This window comes from Cebus imitator, unplaced genomic scaffold (assembly GCF_001604975.1).
Source record: "Cebus imitator isolate Cc_AM_T3 unplaced genomic scaffold, Cebus_imitator-1.0 Scaffold41, whole genome shotgun sequence".
Lineage (NCBI taxonomy): Eukaryota > Metazoa > Chordata > Mammalia > Primates > Cebidae > Cebus > Cebus imitator.
Window position 1 is genome coordinate 9480291 of NW_016107356.1, and position 11307 is coordinate 9491597.

General features: G+C 45.6%; 1 pseudogene; it reads right to left on the bottom strand.

Moving 5' to 3' along the window:
• Positions 1 to 1241: 1241 nt before the first annotated feature.
• Positions 1242 to 3304, bottom strand: LOC108302452 (annotated as a pseudogene).
• Positions 3305 to 11307: the final 8003 nt, after the last annotated feature.

An 11307-nucleotide genomic window follows, 5' to 3' on the forward strand; every position in this document is an offset into this window, starting at 1 on the left:
CCCTGGGGTGCTGAGGCCATATTGGTGAGCTGGGCCCGACTGTGCCTGGGCTCCCCTTCCACCAGTGGGCACAGTTCCAGTGTCCCTCCATTCCTGCCAGCGCTTGGCATCAGCTGCTGCATTTGTGCCAGGCTAATAGGAGTGAAGTGATTTTCCATGGTATTAATTTGCATTTCTCTGCCTATTAATGATGGCCAATATTCCCCCCATGTGGGCTGCCTTTCATCTGGCTGCGTTTCAGCAAACCGCTTCTACTCATTTTACTGTAGGGTTGCTGGACTTTCCTTGTTGCTTTGCACGGGTTTTTGGTTCTACACTTTTGTTTTTTATCTTGTAGATTTGTGGTCATGGATTTATTTTTGTCCATGGGGTGATCTTTTGTAACAAAACTCCTTTATTTTCATACAATCAAATTTACTAATATTTCTGTACATTGAAAGTTTTAAGAAGTCCTACCCTATCTGTCAATCATAAAGATATTCTCTTACATCCCTTTCTGTTACCGTCACTGCTTTACCTTCCTCAGGTAGGTGTCGTATTCATCTGGAGCGCATGATGATTTGTGCGTTAGGTGGAGACTCAGTCATATTTTGATTGATATGCTAATGGTCTCTCCAGTACTATGTACTAACCCATGTCCCGTTTTCCTGTTTGAGTTTTGTTTCCCTTTACCCTGTGTTAAATCCCTTTCAGTTTCAGACGCAGGTTTCACTCTGTACTCTCTATTTTGTCTCCTTGATGTAATTTCCACTTTATGCAGTTGGCTTGCTGTCTTTTTATTACTGTAATTCTGAGGTATGCCTTTATGCCTGGCAGAACAAATCTATTTTACTTTGCTTTTTTTTTCTTGTTCTTTTTCTTTTTGAGACAGGGCCTTGCCCTGTCCCCAAGGCTGGAGCACAGTGGCACAATCACAGCTCACTGCAGCCTTGGTCTCTGAAGCTCAAGGGATCTTTCTCACCTCATCCTCCCAAGTAGCTGGGACCACAGGCATGCGCTACCATGCCTGGCTAATTTTTTTTTTTTTTTGATGGTACAGATATTTTACTTTTTCAGAGCAGAGGTTGGGCCTAGGCCACGGCTGCCCCCATAGCTCCCTCTTGCCAAGAGATGCAAAGCTCACTTCTGGGGCACACCTATCCAGGTGGAGGTACAAGCAAAGGCCACTGTGTAAGGAGGCGAAGCTCACTCTATGGTCTGAAGGATCTCCAGCAGGCATATTCTAGAGAGAACTCTGACAGGGAGCTTTCTACAAGGTCCCACTGGAGCTGAGGCTTGAGGCCAGGTCTGAGTGCAGGCTTCCTTCCCACCACAGCCTCCGAGCCTTCCTGGGACAGCCGCCTTTGTGCGGGATGGGGGTGTCGTCTGTGACTGAGATCACTTCCAGGCCCCCCATGGTCAGTCCGCTGATGGCAGACAAGCATCCTGGCCCCAGGCCTTTCACCACAGCTCAGATGTGGGTCACACCCTTTTGTAGAGCTTTCGCATGCTGTCTGTGCGGCGATGCTGGTGCCCTTCTTGGCATTCCGAAATCCCTCTGTGCCACAGGAAGCACGGGCAGGGGCTGGTTCCTGGCAGAGACCACTTGGATCTGTGTGTTGTTGTAGGATGCTTTAATGTGTGCGACTGGGATCTCCTCAAACTTCTTTCCTGCCCACCTCAGAGAGCTCTCCTCTCCTGGAATGGGAGGGTAGATGCTGACGCTGGTGTGTGTCTGGGAGCTGCTGACTTCTCTTCAGCTTCCTGCTCTCCTGCAGCGTCTTGCAGCTGCTGGGCGCCTATGTGGATGGTCCGGGCCAGTGTCCTGGCCACAACCCCGGTTGTCTGGGGCCAAGTCCAAAGGGGCCACGACCCTGTGTTTCTTACCACCTGGCTAATTTTTGTATATATTGGAGATGGGGTTTCACCATTTTGTCCAGGCTGGTCTTGAACTCCTGGGCTTAAGTTATTCACCAAGCTTGGCCTCCCAAAGTGCTGGGATTATGGGTGTGAGTCACTGCACCCAATCTCACTTCGCTTTTTCAAAGTTGACCTAGCTCTTTTTTTTTTGGAGACAGGGTCTGGCTCTGTTGCCCAGGCTGGAGTGCAGTGGCATGATCTCGGCTCACTGCAACCTCTGCCTTCTGGGTTCAAGCGATTCTCTGGCTCAGCCTCCTGAGTAGCTGGGATTACAGGCACACACCATCACATCAGGCTAATTTTTGTATTTTTAGTTGAGGTGGGGTTTCACCATATTGGCCAGGCTGGTCTTGAACTCCTGAGCTTAAGTCATCCACCAGGCTTGGCCTCCCAAAGTGCTGGGATTACAGGCGTGAGCCACCATGTCTGGCCCAACCTAGATCTTCATAGTCCTTTCTTCTTCCATGTTAAAATTAAAATAAGTCTACTAAAACACCCACCTGTAGTTTTATGGCAACTGGATTGCATTTATAGCTTAATGTAGGGAGAATGACATCTTTATTCTGTTGTTCATCCATCTAAGCGGCATCTTTCGTGGATTCCTGACATCTTTGCACCTATTAACAAGGGTCTAGAATGTACCCTGAGTGCTTGAAGTAAAGCATTCCCATGCCTAGTGGGGAACACACCTCTCCCAGTCTCCTACCGGCCACCAAGAAGGATTTCAATGAGGCTCTGGAGAGAGGCGTGGCGGCTGGGGGGAAGGCCTCCCTCAGCAGGGGTTTGAGGGAATCCGGATCCCCTCCTGGGTCCCAGCACTCAGTGTCAACACACACACTGGCCCTGTGTCCACCATGACTCGCCTCTGCGTGCCTCTCACCCACACGTGTGTCAGTTACCATGGATGCCCTGGAATTCCCGGTAGTTCCTCATTGCCTCCTTCCAGATCCCCACAGGTGTCCGAGTATCCACGATATCCTCTGCATGTCTCATTCCTGCCCAAACCCTTGGGCTGTTCCACTGTTCCTTCTAGGACACACCCTGCTGGACCTGGAGGTGGGGCAGGAGTCCCTCCTGCTGCTTCCCTTTCCTGCTGGACCCCTCTAAATGCCTCAGCTTTGCCTCGTCTCGTCAGATGGCATCTCCCTCTGCCACTGGCTGCAGCCATCTGCTGACTGCTCACTTGTCAGTGATCGGGACTCCTGCTTCTGTCACTCTCTCCATCACCACTTCAGCCTTAATTCTGCATGATTGCAGTCCATGTGGTTGATTCTTCCAACAAGGAACTTTCCAGTTCCCCCAATCTCTCTCTCTTCCAATGATTTTATTGCTCTTGCCTGCTCAGGCTGTGGCCCTGATGGACTGCACTTTGCCGACTGCAATTTGCCATGTGCTCCTTGTCCATGCCCATTTAATAGAATGTGGCTAGAGAAAAAGACAGCTACACTCACTGGTCCCATTTACATGAATGACTGAAAACATCAAGTGGCATGCACACTCCCCTGCAAGTCCGCAGTGCCGTTTTCCTGGTGCACTGGCTTTTCCATTCTCCTAGGTGAAGATGACAAGAGGTTCCCCTCTTCTCGGATTCCCACCATCCTCCTCTTCCTCCTCTCTCTCAGCTGGTGATCTGGGTTCCTTCTTCACTGAAGACATGGAAGAGAACATTTCCAAACTCCCACTGCACCTACCCACCTGCCTGCACCTGCATCTACAGCCTCCACGTTCTCTTCTGCTGCAATAGAGATGAACTGCCAAGCTCCTAGAGTGGGACAATTCTCCTGCTTGTGCCTAGGACCTGTCCCCTGTCGCCTATCGAAAGGTGTGCTGCGGCGTGAGCCTCCTCCGCCTCACCTACATCATCATTTCTATGTCTTTCCTGGCTCCTATGTGTAGAAACACGCTTTTATTTCTTCTTCCTTAAAAAAAAATTATTCTGTTGGTCCCACTCTCCTCCTTAGCTATTGCCCTTTTCTCTGCTCCTGTTTACAGCAAACCTCGGATAGAATTGTCCATGCTTCCGGTCCCTAGTTCCTCTCCTCTTGTTCTATTTCAGGAAAGAAGATTTTTGTTTTAGAATAATCTTAGATTTATGGAAATGTTGCAAAGGTGATATTCTAATTTGAAATTACTGTGATCAGCTTTTCTCACTGCGTCCCCAAACTGCCCTTGGCATTGTCGTTGATAAGTTCCCCTTCACCGAGCTGCAGTGATGAAACCTCAGCCTTCGGCTTCCTGAAGCCAACGTCAGCGCATGTCACAGCTCACTCTCCTGCCTCTGCTTGTTCCTGGCCTTTTGTGGTCTCCCCCTCCAGGTTTCCCTCCTGCCTCTCCAGCTGCTTTCTGTTTTTTCTTTTTTTCTTTGCTGATTTCTCCTCTCCTGCCTGGGTCCTGGGACCTCTTTTCTTCTGTCTGCACCTGTTCCCTCTCTTCCAAGCTCACCGCTGTGGAGTCGGGAGGTGGAGGTTGCAGTGAGCTCACGACTCACACATTTGCATCTCCCTTCACTTCCCACCTGGACTCCAGATGCCTTGATCCAGCTTGCGGCCCATCCTCTTTGCTGGGGTGGCTGCCATGTCCAGGATGGAACCTGCGGTCTCCCTCCCAACCTGCTCTCTCCACTTCGGTGGCAGTTCTATTATTCTAGCTGCTCAGCCCCAAAAAACTGAGAGTCCTCCTGGACGCCTCTCTTTTTCTCATGCCTTATAGCGAATCAATCAGGAAATGCTGTTGAGTCGTCCTCCAAAATACTTCCAGAATCTGACCGCTTCTTGCCGCCTTCCCTGCTGCTTCTGTGGTCCAAGCCTCTTTGCTCTTCCTAGATATTTTCAGTATCTACTCATTGCTTTCCAATCTTCCATCTATCTGGAATGACTTTTTTTTTTTTTTTAATTTGAAGTCTCTCTCTGTTGCCCAGGCTGGAGCACAATGGCACAATTTTGGCTCACTGCCACCCCTGTCTCCCGGATGCAAGTGATTCTTGTGTCTCAGTCTCCCGAGTATGTGGATTTACAGGGTCACGCCACCATGCCTAGCTAATTTTTGTAGTTTTAGTAGAGATAGGGGTTCACCATGTTGGCCAGACCGGTCTCAAACTCTTTACCTCAAGTGATCCACCTGCCTTGGCCTCCCAAAGTGTGGGATTACAGGTGTGAGCGCCTGGCCACCGCGCCTGGCCAGGAATGATTTTTAAAAATGTCAATCAGAATGCATCATTCCCTTGCCCAGCAGCCCCTCATTTCTCTGCACATCATCTCCTACATCTCCTGATCATTCACCCTGCTACACCCACGCTGGCCTTCGCATTGGTCCTTGAATATGCCAGGCACATCTCCACCCCAGACCTTTGCACTGGCTGCTTCCTCTGCCTAGAACACTCTTCCCCAACATATCCCCATGCCTCACTCTGTTTTTTCATTCAAGTCTTTTCTCAATTGTCACCCTCTCTCTGAGGCCTACTTTGGCAACCCCCTTCAATCTGAGACCCCCCTTCCAGCATCCCTAAGTCCATTTATTGCACCCATGAAACTTACATTCTCATACTACCCTGTAGAATTTATTATGTTTGCTTTTTTATTTTCTCTCTCCCACTAGCATTTAAACTTCAGAGAGCAGAGACTGATTTGATGTTTGGCTCTGTCTTTAGACTCCAGTATAGCGCATGGCACCGTGCAGGTGTGCCATCATTTTTGTTGCATGCGTGAATGTGTCCTGTACAGTGTTTTTATGTTTTTTTCCCACAGACATCTCATAAATTCTTGGCTATATTAATATCTTGATACTTAGCGTTTTAGTTCTTTTTTAGCGGCATCTTATTTTCGACAGTGTGTCCTAGTTGCGATGCTATTGCATTTTTGCAGGGTAAACCCATTTCATTTATTTTTGTTGTTGTTGTTGTTTTTGTTGAGACAGGGTCTCACTTTGATGCCCAGGCTGGAGTGCAATGGTGTGATCATGGCTCAGCGCAGCCTCGACCTCCCAGGCTCAGGTGATCCTCCTATCTCAGTCTCCTGTGTAGCTGGGACCACAGATGCACACCACCATGCCCAGCTAACTTTTTGTATTTTTAGTAGAGACAGGGTTTCACCATCTTGCCAGGCTGGTCTCAAACCCCTGGGCTGAAGTAATTCTCCAGCCTCGACTTCTCCAGGTTCTGGGATTACAGACATGACCCACTGAGTCCAGCCTGGATAAGCTCGTTTTTGGTGCTCTTTCTGAACCCACGCACTGGTTTAAGAGCTTTGTCCCTGGATTCTGTTTGTATTTCTTAGATGGTACAGAAAATGACAGGTTTGTCACTTCCTTCCCAATTCCTACATCTCTGGCTGCTTTTTCCTTCCTTATTAGAATGAGCAGAAGTGGTGATCGTGGACATCCTTGTCTTATCCTGATTTTAAAGTGTTTCTAGCATCTCTCCCTTGTCATTTGCTGTAAGATTTTAGTATATAAGCTTTATGAAGCTTAAGAAACTGATTTCTATTCCAGAGACATTTATTATAAAATGTACACTGAAACTTGTCAAGTAATTTTTCATTAATTGAAATAGTCATGTCATTGTACGTACTGTTAGTCTATGAATGTTGTGAATTACATCCACAGATTTTTCTTTGCTTTTCTAGAATAAACTGTACTTGCTCACATTGTATTTTTAAAAAATACATACAGTTAGATTTAGTTGGCTAATATTTTACTTAGAATTTTTGCTAAATAAATGATTTAGTAAATGAAGAACAAGTAAAATGAGTTTGCAAATATATGTGTGTGTGTGTGTTTGTGTGTGTGTGTGTGTGTAATTTGCATTGTCATTTTCTGGTTTTAGAATTAAGATTACATTCATCTCTTAAAATGAGTGTGTCAGATTTATTTTGCTCTTTTAATATTTTGTGAGCATTTTAGGTTAAGATAAGATAACTTAGGAATTAATGGTTTCTTGAATGATTGGGAGATCTAAAAGGGAAATTGTCAGAGACTGGAGGTCTTTTGGTAGCAGAGATCTTTGACCACTACTTCCGTTTCTTTAACGTTTAGTCTCTGTCTTTTTTCCCTGGTATTTTGGTATTTGTTTTGGCATTTGTATATCTTTCTCCTCTACTGCACTCCAAGTGAACCTTCCCCATCCTGGGCAGGCACAGGTCCCCTACTGCACCCCAAGTGTCTCTTCAAAAGCAGTTGTAACAAATTGAAAATAGACATGTGGGACTTGATTATACTAAGGAGCTTCTGTAAAGCAAAATAAACTATCAGCAGAGTAAACAGCCAATTTTTCTAGCAATAGACCCTTTCTAATCTAGGTCCCCGCATTCATTAGTATATGGGTATTCTTACACTATTTCAAATCTCATTTTCGCTATAGTTATGTCCCCTTTTTGGTCTATATTAGATTTATTTATATATTTTCTCTCTCACTTTCTCAGTCTTTCTCTTCTTCACTCTTTTGACAATTCTTGCCAAAAATGTGTCTTCTTAAGTTTTGTAGATCTGGGAAACAGAGTCTGAACCTCTGAGATTTGCATGCTGGGACATACTGAGGAATATTTTCTTTTGAGGGGTAAGAGGAATATGATTGGGTGGAGGGCGGAGGTGAACTGTGATTGAGTTGCTCTTGGTTGAACACAGACCTTCAGTGAATCCTGCTGGAGCCAGGATGGCCCTTGAGAGCTGTCCCACTGAAGCAATGGGGCTAAGCCTTCATACCCCCCATGCGCCCCTCATCAGATGCAGGCAGTCCCAGCAAAACCTTAGGAAAGGCAGCTTCCTTTGCCAAGGGCAATTCCTGGATGGCTCATTCCTGAAAAGGGTAGAACAGGGGACCCGGGAAACATGCAACAGCATCTACTATCTCACATTCCTGGAACATCTACTCCAGATTGACTCAGATCTCCTCCCTTCACAGAGCAATGTGCTTTCAAAGGTGTGCTGTAACCAGCTTGTAACAGACTGTGACAGCAGATTGTTAGACTTTTCAGGAATTTTGCAAGACAGTTGTTAAGTCATTGGTAGCTTTAAATAGGGTATGGAGGAAATTTTTACACCACAGTAATTGGCAAATGCTCCAAGTTTGTATCTTTTTCCCTTTTTCTCTAACAGATGATATAGCAGCACACAATCATGCTTAATTAAACAACGGCACCAGCATTCTAGCTGCTCTCCTTTCGTGGGGAAACTCAGAAGAGCCCTATAGTCTTATAGTCTTTATTGCTAAAGCTTGTCTCAAAGCCATAGCGGGTCTTCCTCCACTCTTACACATTCTGTATTCCCCTGCCCTTGGCTGAGTAGCACTTCCTGTCTAAGTGGTTGACCTCATGGGGGTGAGCTGGACCCTCATCCCTAAGGAGTCTGAACACCTGGCTACCATGTTAACAACGAACTACACTTGGACATTTGTTGCCAAGATTGGGCAGGGGTGTAACAAAATACATGCAGGGGAGATCACCTGGTGCCAAGGTGATTTTCCCTACTACCACTCATGACTATAGCCCTACCCACCCCAAGGAGCAGGGTCGATGGCCCCTGTTGAAGGGGGAATACTTTCCTGTCTGGTTGGTCCTTTTCCTGTTCTTCTTGGCACAAGAAGCTTAAAGAGAGTGGGCCAAAACCATAATGGGACTCTTACTGTGTGCCCTGAAAGAAGCATTCCTTCTCTGTCAACTAGGGCCTTATACCCACAGTACCTGGAGTGTGGGCATGAGAAGCACAAATTTCCTAAGGAGATCGCTGAGAGTAATGATGAGCAGGGCCACTCCGTCCTTCCCCTTTTGTTCTTGTGACCATTTATTGGAGGCAAACCACCATATGATGGTCCTTCTTGAAGGGTTTAGGTGGCCTCCTGGAGGATGATGGTTCATCTTTGCAGGTTATCACCTCCAAGCTGATGCCTCAGTTGCGTCTTCAAAAGGTGATTCCAAGCCTTCATTAAATTAGCTGCTTCCATGTGTTTTATTATATGATGGGACTAAGGGATTGCATGCTCAGGTATACACTGCTACAATTCTTTTATTGTAAAGTGCGTCTCTTGACTTAGTGCAATGTTATGTAGGCTGCTTAGTTGGTGTGTGTGTGTGTGTGTGTGTGTGTAGTTTTAGAAATTTTACCAGATTGTGATGCCAACTGAGGTTTCTAGGCAAGAAAAGCAAAACCTACCCCAAAAATGTGTTGGTTCCCATTAAGATACATTGCATCAGAAAGGAGTCTGATATAATTAACTCACAAAGACATGTCTTGCCAGTCTTCTCCAGGGATGATGGTGTCATGGAGGCTCAGGGGTAGTCTCTGTTGCTTGCAAATTGGACATTGGATAGTAGCAGTAGTTAGATCAGCTGGTGAATAGGAGCCCATGCTTTTGGACTCATGTGTAACCCCCACTGTTGCCATTATGGCTCCTTTGTTCAGGAGCCTGCTAGTGTGGCTGGTGACAGAAGCTGGCTATGGTAACTGGCCAGGTCATTCTGCCCGCTTGGTTGATTAGTGCGTTTTCCGTGGTGGATTCTCTCCCTGGGGTATTGACATGTGATTGAAAGATCTCCCTATGTCGATTCACTTGCTTCTTTCAAATTCTCATTTCCAGGCCCTGAATCGAGCAGTTAAGACATTTGGCATTGAGTCTAGGTCTAGGCTTATTTTGGGTCATTCATCTCTGTCATTTGCTTGGAATGTATATTATTTTCAGTTGATCTAAATATTGAAACATTTACCAAAAATCATTTTAAAATTTAAAAAGAGGAAATGGAGATTTCCACATTTAGGTTTCTTTTCCTGGCTGTGTGTGCTATGCTTATGAGAAAGAACTAGAGACTTAGCCGATGGTAAGTTAAAAATGGGACAAAACCTAAGGCAATGGAAATGCTCAGGCCACACTGATAGAAAAACTGTGTCACGCCGTTTCTGTCATTGCCTGTGGTGTGCTGACAGCACTTAGACTGTGTGTCCATTTATATGGGTGTTGTATCTTCAGAAGGGATGTCTGGATTAGACCAAGCCAAGAGATGAAAACTACCATCTCACAGGACCAGTTACAAGAATGAGAAACATTCAACTGTGGAGGAGAGAAATTTGGGGTGAACTTGTTGCCAGAATATAGTGATGCATTCATGCTGGCCCATGAACCAACTGCATCCATACCTGTGGAGAAAATTCTAAAAAATGCTGATTTCCAGGACAAAACCTAAGATGGTGCCCAGCTCTAAGAATGTATTATAAGATAAGGCAGCTGTGTTTTTACAGGCTACCGTGCAGAATCAGGTGCAACCCTGGGGAGCATGTCACAATCCATTTGGGCTGCTGTAACAAGAACAGAATACCATGACTGGGGCGGCTTGTATACAACAGATATTTATCGCTCACAGTTCTAGAAGCTGAGAAGTCCAAGATCAAGGTGCCAGCAAAGGTGCCTGCTTCCTGTGCATAAAGGGCACCTTCTCCCCTGTGTCCTCACATGATGGAAGGAGCCAGGCAGCTTTCTGGGGCCTCTTTAATAAGGACACTAATCTCATTCATGATATCTCCCTCCCCATGATACCAATGACCTCCCAATGGTCACACCTCCTGATAACATCACACTGGCAGTTAGGGTGTGATGTTATCAGAACACATGAACTTAGGAAGAGGGACATAAACAGTCACAACACAGTGGAACACTACCGCAGAAGAATAAACTGGACCATGTGGAACAGGTGTGGGTGTAGAGTGATTCAAGTGAAAAAACCCAAACCAAGCAAATAACCAGGTCTAGCCATAAACGGAACAGGCTTCCTCCTGCTATTGAAAACTCTGTGTCAGTAGAAGTATTTAGGCAAATCCGGGTTTCAGAGATTCCATTAAAGAGAATTCCAGCTTTGGGAGAGAAGTTAATTTGGAAAAGCTCAAAGGTTCTTTCATTTATTCAACATATATTTGCTGAGCACAAACTATATGGCAAAAGTTATAGGGCTGAAGAAGACAAAGTCCCTGCCCTCTAGGAGCTCACATTCTGATAGAATGATTTCAACCAAGTCCAGATTTAAAGCAGTAGAAGGAGAATCTTAAGGAATGTAATTACTTAGGGAAAAATTTGACTTAGAAATAAATATATTTCTATGCTCCCAGCAAAAAGTTAACTGCAAAGAAGAGAAACAGGATAAATTGATTTTAAGTGTGAATTTAGGCATTGGAAAATAGGCAGTATATGAAGTGTTATCAAGTATTCTGAATACATACAGACATGCACACACACACACACACACACACACACACACACACATACAAATTTAGCATTGTTATATTTAATAGAATGAAATCATGGTGCTTAATTAGCCCACAAATGGAAGAGAATAACAGTTTGGCAGGTTGGCAGTCCTAGAAGGGAAACACATGGGCGTATTTCCTCTCTTACTCACTGGCCTTGGAAAGGTGTTGCTGCAGGCAGTTAAGCTT